This window comes from Arvicanthis niloticus, chromosome 10 (genome assembly GCF_011762505.2).
Source record: "Arvicanthis niloticus isolate mArvNil1 chromosome 10, mArvNil1.pat.X, whole genome shotgun sequence".
In the NCBI taxonomy this organism is placed as follows: domain Eukaryota; kingdom Metazoa; phylum Chordata; class Mammalia; order Rodentia; family Muridae; genus Arvicanthis; species Arvicanthis niloticus.
Window position 1 is genome coordinate 23,819,785 of NC_047667.1, and position 20,194 is coordinate 23,839,978.

At 53.2% G+C, this 20,194-nt stretch overlaps 1 protein-coding gene across 3 annotated transcripts in view; it reads left to right on the forward strand.

Moving 5' to 3' along the window:
* Nucleotides 1-20,194, forward strand: part of Syt2 (synaptotagmin 2) — a 108,258-nt gene that overhangs the window by 59,482 nt on the left and 28,582 nt on the right. Inside the window, exon 1 of one of the 3 annotated variants that reach the window (XM_076941245.1) lies at nt 4,642-4,803. The exons of the other annotated variants lie outside the window; for them this stretch is intronic. The gene's annotated coding sequence lies outside the window, so the exon portion shown is untranslated. Of the gene's footprint in view, nt 1-4,641; nt 4,804-20,194 lie in introns of those variants that run through there. 3 annotated transcript variants of the gene reach the window in all.

Consider the following 20,194-nt stretch of genomic DNA (forward strand, 5'->3'; position numbering starts at 1 on the left):
TACTTGACCCTGCCATGGGCCACCTGTTTCGTCTTTCCCGTACATATGCGGTACTGGCTCTGCTCTGTCTGGGGCTCTTGCTGCCCCACCTTCAAGTCTAGCCCTGATGTAAGCCTTCTACTGTCTCATTGTTCACAGCCTGACCTCCAAGGAACTCTGAGTTCAGGCGCTGACACTGCTCCAGTCCCATCCTGCTTCTTCTGACCCTGTTCATTCCTACAGTGTGCATGCGGCTGGGAGTCCCTGTGTTTTCAGTGGGATCAGAGTAGAAGATGAATTCTGGGTCCCAGTGAGAGGCTGTCTGCCTTGGGAGTTTTCTCAGAGGGCCAGCCTTTCTGCTTCCAAGGAAGCACCCTTACCCCATGGGCTTGCCTTTCCCTCAGCTCGTGTGCCTATCTCTACTAGTAGGAATTGTGACCTCCAGTATGTCGTTCCCAGGCCTAGGAGAGTGTGTGGTACATAGTACATCCTCAGGAAAGCTTATCCAAAGAATGTGGTACAGAAAGTTCCAGGCTGCATTCTCTGCAGGAAAAACCCAACTGTACTAGAAGGAATCATCCAGGCTGTGTGTGTTCTGACCAGTAGATGGCGATAGAGGTCACCATGCGTGAGCAGCCCCCACCTCCAACCCCTTTCAGGTGGGCAGGCTTACCTGGCAGGTTGTACCCTTGCTGAGAGACCTCTCTCCCACAACTGTGGGAGACTATCATCTTGACTTCTTAAATTCTCTGGAGAGAGGCTCAGTGTACACCTCCAGTTTCCTTTCCCTCTTCAAGGCCCCTCTGCCAAACATGGATTCTACATAGGTGGCCTGGGAATTGCTACTCATGTCTAGGAAAAACTCTCCTTGGGGAGACGTGCTGTCTTTGAGTACAGCTGGCACTGGAGCGATGACGGGAAAGATACTAAAATTGGCAGTTTGGTCTTGGACAGTCCCTTCCCTCCCCAGGAGGTGGGTGGCTGTTGGAACCCATAGATCAGGCCTTGAATTCCTTAGGCCCTGGCTCTGGAGACTGGAGCAAGGCAAGTCCTTGGCTTTTTCTGAGCCTCTGTTTTCTCAGCTGTGAAGCCTGGTGCTTCTGGATCTGGGGGCTGCGGTTCTGGTGGCCCAGTGGCTAAGTTGGGTGGAAGGAGGGACAACATGTCAGCACTGGCAATGGTCATGGTGGCATCTGCAGGAGTTGACACTCTTTGCAGAAATCTTAATGTCTGTGTCTTTGGAAGGGAAGCACCAGAACTATTGTTTTGTCTGGACAGGCAGGGAGTGGGGAGTGGATTTGGTCAGTGTGCTGTCACCTCTCCCCTTACCCCTCTCCCCTTGCTCAAAGGAAGCCTATGGGTGCTAACTTCCAGCAAGGTTTCCTCTGCACTGTGCGTGCAGCAACCTCGAGCTACTTTGCAAGGAGCCAGCTGTGGTGTGCTCCTGGAGTAAAGCCTGGGGGGGAGGGGAGCTTCCAGCTCAGGTGGCATAGACAGGAATGGGGACACTTGGGTAGCAACAGGGAGAATGCAGAGTGGGTTTCAGGGCATCCTTCTGTGCATGATCTTCCTTCCATCCAGGAGCTCTGGAAACAAAGGCAGGGGTGCACTGCTTAGATACAAGAACCAGCAGCTTTCCTGTCTATGTGAGAGGGGCTTAGAGCTGCCATCTCATTGGACTGGAAGGGGGAAAGACACTTTGCTCCATAGTATGTGGACTCAGTTGGAAGTGACCTTAGACTCAAAGGAAGCAAGAACCTCCTACCCCTTCCCTGGCCACTCCTGGGTTGGCCAAGGCATGCACCATGGTTTGGAGCTTGATTGTTTTGAGTTGGTGCCTGAGGCCAACTCAGGGCAAGCACAGGGAATTGGTCACAACGTTGCAGGGGTGAAGCCAGATGGAGAGGGGGAGAGCTGGTCCCAGCTGCAGTCCACTTTCCCCAGGAAGTCTAGAAGTCAGGGGCTCAGGAGCTGCTAAGAGAGGAAGAGTGATGGCAGGGGAGGAGTTTGTGGCCCAGGGAGAAGCTGAAGGCAGAGGAAGGCTTGATTCCTTCACCAGCAGGAGTGAGCACCTCTGCAGGTGCCTAAACCTCCTCACACCTACCAATCCCTCAGTCCTTAGGCTGATAACCCTGTTTTATAGTTAAACTCCTATGTTCCCGGTGAGAAAGATACTTGGAGCGGTTTCATCGTCAGGTCCCGCAGGGCAGTAAAGACATCTGAGAACAAGGATGTGTGCTAGGGCAGAACCAGCTGCAACTGGAGAGTGGGAAAAGGCTGCACCTTGAGACTCAGGTATAGGAAGCTTGCTGGAAGACAAAGAAGGAGGACAATTGGATGGGAGGAGCACAGGGAGGAGGGGGAAGGTATAGATAGTTACTCAGCCATGTGGACTAGGGAAAGATCAGCATCCAGAATCACAAGGCCCACCCCTGGGCCACCATGACTCCTCGGCTGAATCGCCCACATTTTAGGGGACTTCTGTTGCCCCGAAGCCTCCAGTGATGGTCTACAAAGATTAAGAGAGCAAAGCTGTAAGGTTCATTGTTACCACCCCTGCTCCCAAGGTAGCCAACTATAGATGCCTTTCTCAGAGGACCTGCCCCATCTGCATAGGTGCCACCAGATCCTGCCCCATCTGCATAGATGCCACCGGATCCTGCCCCATCTGCATAGATGCCACCAGATCCTGCCCCATCTGCATAGGTGCCACTGGATCCTGCCCCATCTGCATAGATGCCACCAGATCCTGCCCCTTCTGCATAGATGCCACCAATAGAAATCCATTGACCTCCTCCCGTCCCCCAGGGACAAGCACATGGAAGCAGTTTGTAAACTAAACAGGTATTTCTAGAAAGCGTGGCCATAGCTTTACAGATGGACTCCATCTCTGCCTCAGACCCCACGGCACGGCAGCAGTTTTGAGGAAGGCTCAAGGCATCTTTCTGTTCACATGGTAGTCCCGATTCATTTATCCATCCGAGCATCGTCATGTTACCCATTCCCAGTCTGAAGGCATGGGCTCTCCTAAGGCAGGCTGCTGCTGTTGGGCGCTCTTAGCTAAAGGAAATCCTGCAGTCTAACCTGAATGCAACCTACTGAGCCTTCCTCATTGGTGGAATCCAAAGAGGGGTGCTGCTACCCTCATGGAGGAGCAAGCTGCCTTACACTTCTTCAGCCTGCCCACTCACAGGGGCAGCTCTGTGGGTGGCATGGGCAGACATGGGTACAGGAAGACTCCTAGTACCCCTTATAGTCCGACCTTGAGCTCTTGACCCTCAGGCTGCCCTTTCTTTCTGGAGAATGGACACCTGGGAACAGCCTTCCCAGCACCCATGGGCAGCCCCTGTCAGGTGTCCAGGAACATTCTCCTGCTCAGGCGTGCTGCATGAAATCCCCCAGATCAGCTCTTCTGTAGCCTAGGGCCCTTCAGCAAGCAGCGGCCATTCTAAAAGGAGTCACTAGCCCTACAAAAAGCAGCAGAGCTGCTGAAGGAAGGAGTTGATGGTAGATGGGTAATTTCCTGTCTCCCCCAGGTATGCTCATGGAAAACACAAAACACACACGCACATACACACACACACACAATCACACGACCACACGATCATCACTTCCTGCGTCAGGTCCTGAACTTGATTCCTGTTTGAGTGTACAGAAGAGGAGGGAAAGAGAAAGAGGTGGTGCCGCAGAGGGTGGAGCAAGCTGGACCGACTTGAGCAAAGGTGGGCTGGGCTGGGTAAGCCTGACGGTCCACTTGGGGATTGGGATCCTGGGGTCTTAGCAGCAGGGGAGTTGGGGACTAAGGGTGAGGCATAAGGGTCAGACCAAGGCACTGGGGATGAGGGGGCATCATGGTTTCAAGCCTCCCTGCCACTCCCTACACAGCGTCCCCACTCAGGGTTTGTGGAAACCCTGGCCCAAGAAGAAGAAAGCAAGATTTGGGGCAAGTAGGAAGGGCTTCAGGACACAACCCTTTTATGAATAGCTTTTCCACTTCTGCCTCGTCCCCCCTCCCATAGCTCCCTATGGAAAGACCCCGCACCCTATCCTGACTCTACCCTGCAGAGCCCCCTGGACGACTCCCCCTTCTTCCCTCCCTTCGGTGCCCCTCTTTTGTCACCCCCCCCCTTTTCTCTCTTGACTCAGGAAAGCCTTTAATCTGTATCCCTCAAGCGCGTCACCCCTCTCTCTTCTCCCCTGCGGTTCTGTCAGGCGGAGGTCCCCCCTCTCACTCCCCTCCCCCAGCCACTCTTGAGCACCGAGAAGCTCCCGGAAAAGCTTGCAGTTGCGGGGCGGGTGGGGAGTGTCGTAGGAGGGCACTGCGCGAGTGGTGGGGATTCTCCGCAGAGCCGGGGCGGGGAGCCCCATGCAGTTCCGGGGTCTGAGCTGCCCAGCCTGCAACTTCTGAAATGACCGCATGCGGTTAAACCCCTCTGCCCAGTAATTCCAGGCAGCTCCTTCCCGGGGCGGCCCCTTCTCAGCTGCCCTCCGCGGACTGTCCTGGCTGAAGAACAGGGTGTGGGGTGCCAGGGCAGGTTTCTGCTCCCCGGGATTCGGGATCTGGATCGGGGATCGCCTCCGAGGGGCCGCACGCGCGTGTGCAGGCGGATGTGAGGCGCATCTCAATTGGCGGGCGGGGGAAGCGGATCAGGTTGTTACTACTGCAGAGCGCGCGAGCGAGCGAGCGAGCGAGCGAGGGAGCGGGAGGAGAGCCGCAGCGCTGGCCGGCGCGGGAGTGGGAAGAGGGGACCTGGACTTCGGGGCGGCAGACTCCCGCTGCCTTCTGCACCAGCCCACGCTGATCGGCTCCCGGAACGTCCCCGGGTAAGAGGGAGCCCAGGCATTGAGCCCTGTGAGGGCATCCCATGTCCCGCAGTCCCAAGTGAGGCCACACCCAGGACACCAGCAGCTTCCCAGGGCCTGGTGTTGGACCCCTGGGATGCTGGATCACCAAAGAAGACCATGACTTTCAGGGTTTGGCACTTGCTGAGGCATAAACTAAGTGCAGGATCAGCCCTTGGTGAGATAGGGCTCTGAAATCCACTTCTTTGTCCCGAGGGAGATGTCCTGAATATCCCAGGAACCCCTCCACCTAGACCTGTTCTAGTGCTGTGCCTAGGATAACGCATCTGTGCTGGTACAGGGAGCTAGCTAGGGAGCGAGGGCACTCAGTGCTCATCCTGGGAAGAGGTGCCCTGGAGGGCGGATGGAGTGGGTGTGTGGTGAGAAGCATGTACGGGGAGTGGGGGACCCTTCCCGTCCCCCACCGCAGTGAGGATGACTTGGTGGATCACACGTGCTCGCGCTTGGAGCTTTGGAGCCCCCTGGCGCAGAGTGGAGCGCAGTGGGGGCGCTGGCAGGACGCGGGACTCAATGTGCTTTACACCCCCTCGGCCTGGTCTATCCAGACCAGAATCTGCAGACATGTTTTCTTGTGACCTGTTCTCTCCCGAGAACTTTTTTTATTCTCTAACCAGTGACATGGCTTTGTGCACCGGAGGGATGGGGCTTCTCACGGATCCTGGCAAGCAGCCATGGATGGGAGAGTGGGCAGTGGCGCTCTGCTGGGTTCGCTGTGTGACCTTGGACAAATGGTGTACCTCTGGAAGTCTTGGTCTGATGTAGGGGAGTAGTGCACCACACAGGAGTGATGTTGGGGAGATGGGGAAGGAGAGGAGGAAGGCGACCTGGTGATCCGAGGCCATGAATAAGTCTGCCAAGCTTTTGGTGCCTGGGAATTTACTGCCCTGTGCACATTTGGGAGGGTAACAGTGTGAAACTCTGAACCTAGAACCTCAGGGGGAGTCAGAAGGCATCCTGACCCGTTTACTGACCTTGAGTAACTCAATTATGCGTCTAGGCCTTAGTCTCTAGATCTGGAAATGGGGGTTTGGGACACTGAGGGTCTGAGTCTTCCCCATCCTGATACCTTCTGTCCCAGCTGAAGAGGAAGAGGAAACAGGGTACAGAAGGCTAGCCCCTGGGCATATAGTGTTTTAGCCTTCCAAGTGGACTGAGGCCTACAGTCTTCTACCTTTATTGCTGCTCCTTAAGAGTCTCCAGCCCTGATAGGCCAGTGTCAGCCCAGAACTGCTTACCCTCTGCACAGGGCATAACTTTCACTGGGGAGAGGGTCCCTGGGGTAGACAGGAGAGTCAGAGGCCTCCCAAGGTCATGTTGTCTTCTCTACTGTCCCGCTACCTCAAGAATCCTTCCTTCAGAGGAAGATCTCCAGTGTGAGCTACACCATCCCATTGCACATCCTGGACTGCCTGCATGGCTTCTCACTGAGGTCTTCCTTGGGGAGAACCTGTTGGGACTTCAGCTGAGATGAGTTCTTTGCCTGCCACTGGGTCTCAGGGGCTTTAGGAAGACTCCTGGGCAAGTTAGGTAGAGTTTCCAGGCTTCCTATTCCTGTTTGTTTGATCTTATGTGACCTTGGGAAATACCCCCCCCCCCTTTTTTTTTTTTGCCTTCCTCACCTGTATATGAAGAAAGTCCAGCCAGAGACTGCCCCAGAATCCATTCGTTTCTGGAGGGTTGATGCTTGCTGAGTACCAGGAGAAAGCTCTGGGATTACCAGTGCCCAGCCCCTCCCTGCTTCTGTCCTCAGAGATGCCTTGAGACACATGGTCTGAGAAACAGAGCCCTTTCCCAGGCTCTACACAGCCCTGGAGTGAGACCCGGGAGCCCCCCATTCTGCTGGTTACCATTCAGTGACCTTGAGTGAGCGCCTTTATATCTTTGAGCTTCAGTGACTTCACTGTCACGACACAGTGATAAAGGTGGCAGCATTCTAGTGTTCCTATGGAGATTAAAGAAGAAATGTGTGAAGTGCTTAATACGGAGGCGTGGGTCCCACAAGAGCCGGAAGAACCTTGGTCATTATTCATAATATCACTCAAAGCCCTCTGCAAATTGGCAGTGGGGAGGCTGGAAGCAGTGGCCAAGGGGATGGGGGGCAGGGCGCTCACAGTATGATCTACCCCAAGGAGCTCAAAGCTTCAGCCAGCTGTGGGAGTAGCCGCTGTCTCTGTCCCTCTGGCCACGGGGGCACCGTGCAGTAGGAACTTCATGGGGAGGAGACACTGATGGCTGCCATACCCACTTTTCCTCAGTTCTTCCTTCCTCATCTGATGTCACTTCTGGTCCTTTCGTGGTTATGACCAATGGCCTTTTACCTCACTCCCTGAACCATCCAGGAACGAGCCAACTGGTCAGGGAGGGATGAGGCTGATGTCTCTGGAGTATCAATGTCCAGCAGCAGAGCAAAGAGCCCATCTGAGCTTCGGGGGGCGGGGGCAGCATTCTGGGTCTGCAACAGACCATGTGTGCGGTATGATGGAGAGAGGGACACAGGGCCAGGGTTTACCAAGACTTGCTGTGTGAGCTTACATAGATTAATACTCTCTCTGGCTCTCAGTTTAACTTTCGTGAAGTGAAAGGCCAGCCTAGAAGAATTGGTGTTGGCCTGCTGGCTGTTGGGAGGTTTGCTAGGATCATTCAGGAATCTAATGTTCACTGTCCTTTGGTATCCATCTTGTGACTCAGCCTGACTTGGAGAGGTGATGACAATGCCCAGTGAGCCCTGAGGGTTAAGAGCAGAGGTTTCTGTCTTAGTTCATTCCTTAGTAAGTCTTGCAAATTTAGGGCAGTTCTTTTATGTCCCGGAGCCTCATTTGTCTCATCTGTGCAATGGGCACCATGTTCCTTACCTTTTAGGTTTCTTAGGAAGATCTCATGGATAATTTATGCAAAACTCTTGGAGTCTGAGATGTTCCTGGTGTGATCACAGATGCTGCCTGGGCTTCTCTGTCATACAGAGGGAGATCAGAGTTCTTGGTCTTACAGCTGCCACATATGCCAGCATCCAAGAGAGAGAGAAAGCTGTCTCCTGTGTCCTCCTGCTCTGTATCCTGGAGTGTGCATGTGCTGGCCCTGGTCACAAGGCATGTGTCGGGAAGCTCAGCTGTGGGGTGGCCATCATAATGAGGATGCCAGTGAGGGCACTGGAGGCAGAGAAACAGAGGTGCAACATCCTCCTGTTCAGGGTTCCCTGTGAGGAAAGTCTGATAGAGCCAGGATATTGCTGCTTGCTGGGGGTCACCGGGCAAGGGGACCTCAGAACAAGGCATCCAGATGGGCCTCAGGGCCATCTCCAATCATTCCTTTAATTCTGATTGTAGGGTGACAGTCTCAGGGAGCACACCTTGCCCAGCGTTGCACAGTGTTAGGAGGAAGGTGGAGCTGACTCAGCACTTTGGGGCTCTCACTCTAAGGCTCTTTCTATCCTCTCTGTAAAGCGCGAGACAGCTGTTTTCCATCTCATCTAGGGTCCGAGCGTGAGTACAGAGCTTTGATGGCCGGAAGGACATGGGTTCCTGAGAAGGGACCTCCTCATCTAGACACCGAGTTCCCCGAGTCTTACAGCCTGTTTTGCTGATGAGAATGTTGAGTCCTTAGAAAAATACAGAGCTAGCACAAAGTGTGAGCCAGTGTGAGGCCGGAGCTCTGTAGGCAGGCCAGCCACCCCATTCCGCTCCTCTCAACCCAGACATGCCGAATGGCAGCCACAGGGCAGCCTGAACATTAGAATTAAACCCACGTGGGCTTGAGAATGGGGCGGGGGGGGGGGGAATGGGGGAGGAGAAAGCAAAGGCTAAAGGACAGACATCTGACTCTAAGACCCATACTGCTTTCCTGACCCATGTGGGATGGCTGCTGCTCTGGTTGACAGCCTGCCCTCCCTCCCTCCCCAAGGAAGGAGACAGCAGCCTGTGCTTTGCTCTCAGTTCCACTGGCCAGCTGAGTGAAAGAAAGTCAATATTTGCCCAGCGGCAAAGGACAGTAGGACCTGGGCTGGGGCAGGGAGGGTGGAGCTGGGGACTGAGTGCTTGCATCCTCCAGGCTCCCCATCCCGAATAACCCTTCATGTGTCTGAGTGCATGCATCCTGAGCTGATCCGGTCTGGCCCGCATGCCCACATGTCCTCCCTGCAACGCTCTTCCTAATGCACCCCCTTTATTACAAGCTGCTGCCTCCCCAGCTTCCAGCCCCCTAGAGAGATGGGATTTGAGGCTTTTTGTAGAAAGGTTTGGCAGCAGATGGCCCACTGAGCTGCCTGCAGAAGATACTGCAGAGGCGTAGAAAGGCAGGCTTCCGTAGCTGGATCCCCGTGTCCAGGGACAGATGTGCAGAGGCCTTGGCCAGTCAGAAGGAGGATGGCTTCTTTTTGCCTTTGTCATGTCCCCTGCGATTTTTTTCAACTCAGAATCCCACTCCGTTGTTCTCTGTCCTGAAGTCGCAGAGGGGAAAAGGCCATGCAGTCTCCCTCTAACAAACTGACACCTGCCAACTGTTCGAATGGCTTCTTTTGATTTGTGTGGCTCACAGACTCTTGACCTAGCAACTTAACAAAGGGTGCATCTGGCACAGATGCCTGTTCTGTGTGGAAACAGGGTTAGACTCCAGCAGGACGAGCTTGTGTGAGGTAGAAGGAAGGACTCCGACTATGGTAATCAGTGAGCAGTGAATCTGCCGGATTCACCCACGGGAGGCGAGGTATGGAGCTTGCTTACATTTTTTTGGGACCAGTCAGCATTGCTTCTTGACCCTGAAGGGGACAGTGGCCAAGAATAAAACTGGCCATGGCCACCAGCTCCAGGCAGGAATGATCAAGAACACCAACAGGAGTTGCTGTGTGGTTGAGGCTGCCAGCTCCAACCCTGCCTCCAGCTTGGACTTGAGGGTGGTTGGCTGCCAGGGACAGATGATAGCCTGCCCTGGCCTTCCCTCTAGCACAGGGCTTTTAGCACACTCCCTTTCTGGCCCCCATGATTCTGGGAACCCACGGGATCTCTTGCCAACTTGAATGTGGCTGGACCCAGTGGCCCTAGTGCTCTCCAGGTTAAGCTAAGGCCCCAGGTACTTGGGAGGAGGTTCTGTGTACAAATCTCAGCTCCTCCGGTGTTTTGTCATGGGGTAGGGGGATGGAGAGACATTTTGACTAACTTCCTTTATGTATAGAAATGGAAATAAAGCAGTTCGAAACCCATAGGGTTGACATGAGGATTTAATGTATTAATATTTACCTAGGTCCTGGAGGATATTAGAGACCATGAAGATAATATAGTAAAATGCTTCCATGGTCTCTATAAGTTGTTTCATAAAACAGAAGGGAGCAGGTTGAAGAGAAAGAAGCTTAGGGCTGGGAGTGGGCTAAGCAGGGCATGAGTGAATTTGACAGGAGGGTTCTGGGGTATGGCGGGCCGCCATGAGTGACTGTGGACAAGCTGCTTTATATCCCTGCCTTTGCATTGCCTTTGAGTCTCAGCAGTGCCTTCTTGTAAAGTGCGACGAAGGAGGCCTGTCTTCCCACCTCTCCCCAGTGTCCTGCAGTGCATGACGGTCTGGCAGAGCCAGCAGGCCTGGCAGATCCACAGGGTGGCTTCTTCCTGCCTCCTCTCTGGACACATTCAGGTATCCTGGCTGAGTCCCTGGCACCAGACCCAGTGGGCTGCTCTCCCAGTGAGGCCACTTGGCTTCTGGGTGGCTTTGGCTGAATCTGGTTGTTTCTCTTCTGGTCTTTGATGTAGGGAAATGGCCTGGTGGTTTTGGGCTCTGAAATGACAAGGCAGGGGACTGCTATGTTGCCTGGCATCGTGGCCAAGCAGAGGGCAGGGCAGAGGGGCCTTCCTTCAAGTCTGAATGCCCTGGCCGAGAACCCTGGACAACCTGAGGTGGAGACTTCTTGGGATGGCAGAGGTGGGGGCCTTCCCCTCCTGCCAACCAGCTCAAAGTAGCTGGCCTAGAATCAGAATCTTGATTCCACACCTCAGCCAGCATCTTTCCTGTTTGGAGAGTGAACACCCTGCCCCTTTGCTTCCTTCTTCCTGAGGTGGATCAAGTAGCCACAAGGACCTCCTGACTGTGTGTAATTGGCAGGCCACAGACCTCTTATACATCTGCCAGAGGCTGTGGGGTAACCAGGCTGTGCACACCCAAAGCCAGCAACTGGGAGATGCCCACTGCCGCTGAACTCTCTCTGATCATGTGAGTAGCAGAGTAGGAGAAGGGAGAGTATTCTTTCAGTGCTGTTCAGTCTTGTAAAGGACTGCCTAGGGGTTGTCCCTCAAGTGTCTCCCCAAATATCACCTTACCAAGAGCCCCAAATATGAGGTTGCTTGGCCAAGGTCATTTCTAAAGTCAACTATGAGCTCATGGCTTAGAGTCATCTGCCCCATTCCCCAAGGTTCACTAGATAGGCCTTCAACACTGGCTGGCACTGTGGGGTGCTCCTCTGGTGCTTGTCCCCTGTGACCTTGGTCCTGACCTTTAATCTCTCTAATATATCATCCTTGTGTAAACTGGATGTTTTTTAGCCTAGATAACAGGTAGAACTTTCCTTGTGGCATTCTTAGTATGGGAGAATATATTATATTATATTCTCCCATACTATATATATATATATATATATATATATATATATATATATATATATATATATATATATATATATATGCCACTATGGACTCACTATGGAGCCCAGGCTGGCTTCAGAATTGCTGCGATCTTCCAGTATTTCCCAGTGTCAGGATTAGGGGCATGAGCCACCATGCCTGACTCTTCTAGGACGTTCAAGGGCAGACGTGGTTTCCCATGGATCTGGGCTGAGGTAAGCCATAGGGATACTTCAGAGAAAAGCCCTGGACTTGAAGTTTTAGCTGGGATGGTGCCTGCTACCATGCCTGACGACCCGGGTTCCATCCCTGGAACACGTGGTGGCGGGAGAGACCAACTTCTGCACATTGTCTTCTGACCTCCACACATGCACTGTGGCTTGTGCACACACACACACACACACACACACACACAGACACACACACCTGTATATGAACATGCCCACACAAATAAATAATATTATAAACTTAAAAAAAAAAAAGTCCAAAATCAGGTCCTGAACCTACTAGCTTTGGTCATGTGGCTTTAGGCAAGTTGCTTTGAGTCTCGTTTCCATTGTGTTTTGTCTTTCTCTCTTCCTTCCTTCCTTCCTTCCTTCCTTCCTTCCTTCCTTCCTTCCTTCCTTCCAAAAGTTTGATGTACTTCCTCTGGCTTTGAACTCATTAGGTAGCTAAGGATAACCTTGAATCTGTCCTCCTGGCTCCACCTCTGGAGTGTGGAGATTAGGGTATATTCTATTGTACATAGCTTTACACAATGCTGGGGATAGTACCCCACCATGTCTTGTGCATGCTAGGCTAACAGTCTACCCGAGCCCCAGCCCAGCCTTCTGAAATTTAGAAGCCCTGGCTTCTAAAATGGTATCGGCACTACTTACAGGAGTTTCTAAGCACCCACCTCCTTAATACAGCTGGATTGAGACGATGCTCACACACCAAACAACTTACACACTTTAAGCCGCTGCACACCTTGATGATGTCACTACTATCATATTCATGTTCTCTGCCTCGCCCCCCCAAAAGCCTCCACATACATTGCAATTCCCCTACTTCCCATTCCTCTACTCCTAACCGGCTAATAACCAGCTTTCTGTCTCTATAACTTTGCTTCTTCCGGATGTTTCCCTAAGCCGGGTCCCACACTGGTGACAGTGCTCTGAGGTGCCCCTACACAGGGCCAGGGCTCCTTTTGTCTCTTGGGATGGCCTCTGGATGTGAACATGCACTGTGTTTGTGTATTCATCAGCGGACAGGCATTTGGGTGGCTGTTCTTGGCTCCTGGACACCGCTTTGCTGCAGGCACTGGGGACACGGCTGTCAGCGCCATATTTACTTTCCTCAAGGCTGTGTACGTGGTGTTGGAACCACGGTATTCAGTTATTTATTTTGTTGGAACCACGGTATTCAGTTATTTATTTTTAAAAATAAATCTTTAATTTCAATTATTTATTTCCTTATGGGGTGGCACATGTCACAGTACTCATGTAAAGGTCAAAGGACAACTTATAAAACTCACCTCTTCCACATCGGGGGTTCTGGGAATCAAAATTGGGTCATTAGACTTGGCAGCTTGAATCTTACCTACTGAGGCATCTGGATGGCCCAAAGGTCTGAATGATTAGTTTCCAGTTATGTAGACCAGGTTGGCCTTGAACTCACGGAGATCTGCTCACCTCTGTCTCCCAAGTGCTGGAATTAAAGGCTTGTGTCACCACACCTGGTCAGATTTGTGTATATGTGTGTTTATGTATGTTTATACACATGTACGTGTTTGTGATACCTGTGGAGATCAGAAGAGGGCACAGATATCTTGTAGCTGAAATTTTAGGTAGTTGTAAGTTGATTGATGTGGATACTGAAAGCCAAATGTGTATCCTTTGCAAGATTGGGAAGCACTCCTGACCATCGAGCTATCTTTCCAGTACAGAGGATTTATTTTTCTTTAGTGGTGTGTTTATATCCTCAGGCCCTAATCTGAGTATTCATGTGGATTAGCCCCTTAATCAACACAAAGCAGGTTCTGTTATTATCTACATTTTTCCAAGGGAGGAACCGAGGCATCATTTGTAAGACCTTCAGTTACTAGAGCTAGGATTTGGATGCTAGACTGTTAGGTCACCACCCTTGCCTCTGCGTGGGCAGAGTGAGAGAGCATTGCCAGCTCCTGCCAGGCCTACTGTAGGGGCTCCGTGCCCTGTTGCTAAATCCTGGAACGGGGACCAGACACTTTGTGTTTCTCTTTCTGACTATGGCGTGGTTTGGGGGACTTCATTTGACCCTCAGTTTAGTTCTCTTTGAAATATAAAGCATTCAGCATGGCATGCAGTGAGAGGGAGGGAAGCAAGCATGCTGCAGAATCCAGGAGCATGGGATCCAGCTCTGCCTTCCTTACTCACTCGGAAAGTGGCCTGGTCTGGAAGGGAGTTTCATGCTTGGGCCTTGGTTTCCTCATTGTTCAGTAACAGAGTCATCAACGCTGCAGTTTCTTCTTGATCTCACGGCCTGTGTAAGCTCCATGTTTCCAGCAATCCAGGCCCTGATGTCTCTCAGCAGCATTCTGCCCCCAACCCCCGGCAGTGTGACAGGCCTGGGGCCAGGTGGGGGAGGTCAGAACCTACCACAAGCCTGCCTTCCATCACAGCCTTGCTGATAGAACCTTCTGTGGCCTGCTGTTCTCTTGGGAGTCCTTTCTGGACTGGGTCCTGTTCCCTCTGTAGCTGCTGCAGCCACCTCCTGAGGCTAGCCCAGCTCCTGGTGTTGTGTCCAGAGGGACAGTGCTGAGTGTCACGGGAGGCCCAGCAAGTGTTGGTTGACTGACTGTATTGAGCCAGTGGTGACTTGCATGACTTGCATGTCCCCTTTTCAGTGGCCATGACTTGCACTCTGCACTGTCAAGCAAGGCAACCACAGCCACGTTGCATTTTCCAACTGGGACATGCATGTCCTCCAAGTGCTCCCTCTCCTCCAAGTGCTCCCTTTCCTCCAAGTGCTCCCTCTCCTCCTGCCTGCCTGCCTGCCTGTCAGCTCACCTCCTGGGTTTCAGTGGGACATGCAGGTGCTGCCGTTAGCCTTGTGTGCCAGAGTGTACGGCATCTCCGTGGCTGAGGAAGCAAGCTGAGGGCAGAGAAGAGACCTCTCATAGGTCACCCCACCAGAAGGAGGCAAGGGTAGGATTTGAGTGAAAGCCATCTAGTCCTGACGCCTGTGTCCAGGCTGAGAGGAGTGGCGAGGGCTTCTAAGGAGTATGTCTGGAAGACCCAAGACTGCCAACTCTTGGCAGGCTCACTCTGCCTTCAACTAGGCCTCTTGTCTCTTTAACCTTGAACAAAGCGGTGGTCCCACTTGGCTCTGTCTGTCTGTCCTCTTCTGAGCCACTGTCTTCCCTCACCCCCTCCCTCAGTTTTTTTTTTTTTTTTAATTATTGTTGTGTGTTTTTTGTTTGTTTGTTTGTGACAGAATCTCTTACAGCCTAGGTTGATCTCAAATTCTATGTGGCTGGGGCTAGCTTTGAACTCCTGATTTCCGTGCGTCCACCTCCCAAGCACTGGGATTAATAAGCTCTCACCATCACACGAGGCTTGATTTTTAGAGATAGTATCTCACTGTCTAGCCCAGACGGGCCTTGAACTCACCGTCCTCTTGTCTCTGCCTCCCCCAGTAGGCATCGCCACACTAGGCCTCGGGGCTGCAGGCAGGCCTCTATTGAGAGGAGGGTGGCACCCTGGCATCTTGCACGGAAGGCTTACACAGAGGGTTTGGTGCCGACCCAGTGGCTTTCTGCATGATTGTGGAGGCCTCTGCCATGCTGATCTTGCCGCTGGTGTGCTGAGTCCCAGTGGAGCCCAGCTCCCTTCCCCCTCTGCCTGCGCACTTCCCTATTTTTAAGCACTGTGGGCTTAATGAGCTGCTACACATTGGCAGTCACCTTGCTCCCTAGCACCCTCAGAAACTGGCTGGGTGCTTCATACCTGACAGCCCTGCCCTACCTGAGGCCAGAGCTGGCCAGCTTCCCATCCAGACCCAGCAACAGTTTCCAGATGGGCCCTGCAGTGGGCTCTCGGCTCACTTGGGGGTGGCCTGCAGATCTCAGACCCTTGAGAAAGGGCTTTTTCTCCTTATGCTATAGTCTGTCTCTTTTCTCTTCCTCCCCCTGTGTCAGTCCATCCTGCAAGAGGACCGTGGAACGTCTCACCTACTGGCAGACACTCCTCTTTGAGGACAAACTAGGGACTTAAGGGTCTGGGTAAGCGAGGCTAACCTGAAATAAGGCCTGGGACAGTAATGTCAGAGATTGAAAGACAGTTGGGTAGCAAGGGAACCCTGATGTCATCCAGGCCAGTCCCATGTCTCCTGTCTGGGCATATCCTCAATGACAGGGCACCTATGGCTCAGAGATGCTCCTTGGCGCCATCACTGGACAGTGCTGACTTTGCAGAGATTCTTCACGTTGATTCCAAATCAAAGGTCCCACACCAAAAAGAGGGAAGGACCTCCTTTCTCCAGTCCTCACTGTATTAGAGGAGAGGGGAGTCAGAGGAAATGCCAGTCATCTTTTACAAGGAGCCACAGCTCGGTGCCTTGGACAGGGCCAGAGGAACTCAGAGCCATGGACCTATGTAGTAGGTGCTTTTGCTGAGGGGACTCAGCTTGGACAGTGACCCCTTGGAAGAGATGATTATGGATGAGTCTGCGTCCCTGTCACTCACGGAGCTCCTCATATCTGTGACAGAAAAGTTAGAAATGTTGAATTACACTAGTGGCCTCTATGGCTCTATGGATGCAGACAAGATCTGGCTCCCCAGGGACTTGGTTTCAGCCAAGGGTCAGGTGACTATAACACACACACACACACACACACACACACACACACACATCTCATACACACACTTGCCACGAGGGCTGCAGAACACTGCTCCACAGTGTGCAGAACACACTGTGTGTGTGTGTGTGTGTGTGTGTGTGTGTGTGCATGCATGGTGTGTATGTGTTGGGGGAGAGCAGTGGCTTGGGAGCCAGACTACTCTGTCACTCTGTAGCCTTGGCTTGTCACATCCTCCGGCTTGGTGGCTGTAAAGTATGCTACAAGGACCTCTCCAGGTGGTGTGGGTGGACATGTGCACCCTGGGGTGTGCCTTTGTATGGCAGTGTCCTCAGTGGGTGTGTGATGGGAATACTTTCTGTGGTCTGCTGACACCCGTGCCTCTGGTGCAGAGCAGGGAGGCTAGAGGTCTGGGCATTGCTTGTCTACTTAGAGAGGGACTGTTCCCACATATTCACACACACCCCAACCCAGTGTAGACAGAAGCTTCCTCCAGGGAGAGGCTCTTGTGGGGGTCACCTGCCCCCAAGCCAGGCTCTATGGAGTAGCTATCTCAGGAGGTGGCAGTACCCAGAGCCAGGGGCTGTACTTGGTGACACGATTACCTTGGATGCAGGCATCCAAGGTGGCAGCTGTGAGTAGTAGTCTTGGTTCCTACTCGTGAGCTACTCATACACACCTGGTGCTCTGCACAACTGCCTGGTGCCAGCACCTGGACACCACCTCTGTGCCCACTTGTGTCCTTGAACCCCTTACCTCAGGGCTGCTAACGTAGGAAACTCCCTGAGTGGGCCCCAGCCTCTGCACCCTTCCCTTGTACCTCAATGGCACCCATATTCCCCTGTTGAGGGTATCCTGGAGGGAGGGAGGGAGAGAGAGAGAGAGAGAGAGAGAGAGAGAGAGAGAGAGAGAGAGAGAGAGACAGACACAGACACAGACACAGACACAGAGAGAGACACAGAGAGAGAGAGACAGAGAGAGAGAGAGACAGAGAGAGAGAGACAGAGAGCTGAGAAGCTGTGTGACACTAGCGACAGCGTCCTGTGTTGCATGCCCTGTTTTTCTTCTTTATTTTATTTTAACTTGGATGCTGCAGAAAACCACACAGAGCTTACAGCTTCAACAACCAAACACAGATGTAGTGGCCATGGTGGATGAGGGTACCAATGTTGAGATGCATAGGATGTCGGGGAGAGTGGACTGCAGTTAGGGCCAAATCAGGCAGAGGGAATAGAGGTTTTGCCACAAGCCATACTTGACCAGGTAGGCTGGGTCAGCTGAAGCATGATGGGAAAAGGAAGGGTTTTGTGTGTAGGGGTGGGCAGGGTTTGAGACAGGGTTTCTCTGTGTAGGTCTGGTTTTCCTGACACTCACTCTGTAAACTGGACTGGCTGCCTCTCTCTGCCTCCTGGGTGCTGAGATCAAAGGTATATGCCATCAATGCCCGGCCAAAGGAGGGTTTCTTAGTGGAAGTTTGCCAGGTTGAGCAAAAGCCTGAATCTATGGTTCTCAACCTGTGGTCACAACACCTTTAGGGGGGCTGAATGACCTTATCACAGGGGTCCCCTCAGATCATCAGAAAACACAGATATTTACATTATGATTCACGGTAGTGGCAAAATTGTAGTTATGAAGTAGCAAGGAAAGTAATTTTATGGTTGGGGGTCACCACAGCATAAGGGACTGTATTAAAGGGTCACAGCATTGGGAAGGTTGAGAACCACTGCTCAAGAAGGTACAACAAGGGCTCTAAGCCTGCCCTAGGAAACGATAGACAGGCAGTAGACTGCCCACCTTGTCTCCCCTGTTGGGTCAGGTGCAGTTGTTCTTTGAAGGCCTGTCCCTGAAATCCCCAGAACCTGTTCTGTGCATGACATCCTGTTTTCCTCATTGTTTCCAAGCCTGCTCACTCTCCCCGAGGCAGGTTCTGTTCTGGTGCAGGTAGGAAGAAAAGGCCCAGAGAGGTTAAGAGACTGGCCTAAGCTCACCTGGCAGAAGGTGGCCAGGGGCTGGCTCAGCCCACTTGGTGGCATCTGCTATTTACTTGGCCCCTTACCTTCAGGTTGGATCGCACAGGATTCCAAAGTGGGGCTTTGTGGCATCCATCTTCCCCCACAGTGCTCCCTCTGCCAGCCTGTTGGTGCTCTGCGCTTTCTCCAGCCAGCCCCGTTTCCATATCTGTTCCAGCCCCAGGTCATGCAGGAGAAAGTTGGCTTCCGGGACTCTAATTATGCCCCCAGGACTTGGCATGACCCACTTTCATTCCGGATACTGTGAGCTGTCAGGGGCACTGGCGGTAATGGGCATCTCCGTCTGGGCCAACACTTCTTGGTCCTTGTTCCCGGCCAGTGCTTCAGAGTATACTCTTAAAACACAGGGACCAGTGTCCCTTGACGACTCTTCATGGATATCAGAGCTCCCATCATGCACCAGGACAGACTAGGATCTCTAGATGTTTTGGGACTTCTCACCTGCCACCTGGCCACCCATTACTTGGAGGTACAGCTCTCTTCATCATTTGGAAAAGACAGATGTGACAGGCACTCTCTTTAGTAACCTGCTCAGCCTCAGTTTCCTCTTCTGTAAGCTGGGCGTCATCAGCGTTCCCTCGGTGGTGAGGAGCACAAATGAGGTACAGCACTGAAGTTTGGAGTGCTGCAGTTTGGCTCCTTCGTCTGCACCTTGGGGCTGACACCCCTTCATGCCTCCCCTGTGAGACCAGCCTTCTCAGAGTGCCTGAGAAGTCTAGAGAAGCTGATGGAAAGCAGAACCCTTGGTTGGCTGTGCCAGGACACCAGGGGTTCACAGTGGGGTCTTGGGTGTATCCTCTCAAGCAATGGGAGTCATGCCTGCTCCACCATTTCACAGAGGCTGGGAAGGTTCAGTCTCAAGGCTGGGGATGGCAGACGTTAGTGAGCAAAGTCACCCCACAGGTTTCCTTGCCAGACTTGGTGGTGTGCTGGCCAGATTACTGCCCACTCTCCCCTCAGGTGAATCATTCCAGGGTAGCTGGCTTTGCCACCCTGCCACCGATTAGTCATTCTGGCTTGCAGCCTTAGAGTCTGCCCTAAAAGTGAAACAGAGGTTTCCAGAAGCCTTTCCTGGCGAGACCCCACCTTCTCAGTTACCCGTTGCCAGGCCGCTACCAGGCTATTTCTCCGGGCAGGGTTGGGGTAGGAGTGAGAAAACACAGGAAGAAGAAATAAGCCACTTCTTTCTCATAGCCTTTGTGGGCCGTGGGGAGCTGGGCATTGTGCACAGGTAACTGATACCAGGTAGCAGTGGGCGGTCTCAGAGGAAGGAACGTGCAGAGTCGAGGGAGAGGACTCTGGATCTCAGCCACCCAGCTCACCCACCCACCCATCCACCCACCTACCCTCCCACCCAGTCACCCACCTACCCTCCCACCCAGTCACCCACCCACCCTCCCACCCAGTCACCCACCTACCCTCCCACCCAGTCACCCACCTACCCTCCCACCCATCCACCCACCTACCCTCTCACCCATCCACCCACCTACCCTCCCACCCATCCACCCACCTACCCTCCCACCCAGTCACCCACCTACCCTCCCACCCATCCACCCACCCACCCTCCCACCCAGTCACCCACCCACCCTCCCACCCAGTCACCCACCTACCCTCCCACCCATCCACCCACCCACCCTCCCACCCAGTCACCCACCCACCTTCCCACCTAGTCACCCACCTACCCTCCCACCCATCCACCCACCTATCTTCCCACCCAGTCACCCACCCACCCTCCCACCCATCCACCCACCCACCTTCCCACCCAGTCACCCACCCACCCTCCCACCCAGTCACCCATCTACCCTCCCACCCATCCACCCACCCACCCTCCCACCCATCCACCCACCCACCCTCCCACCCATCCACCCACCCACCTTCCCACCCAGTCACCCACCCACCCTCCCACC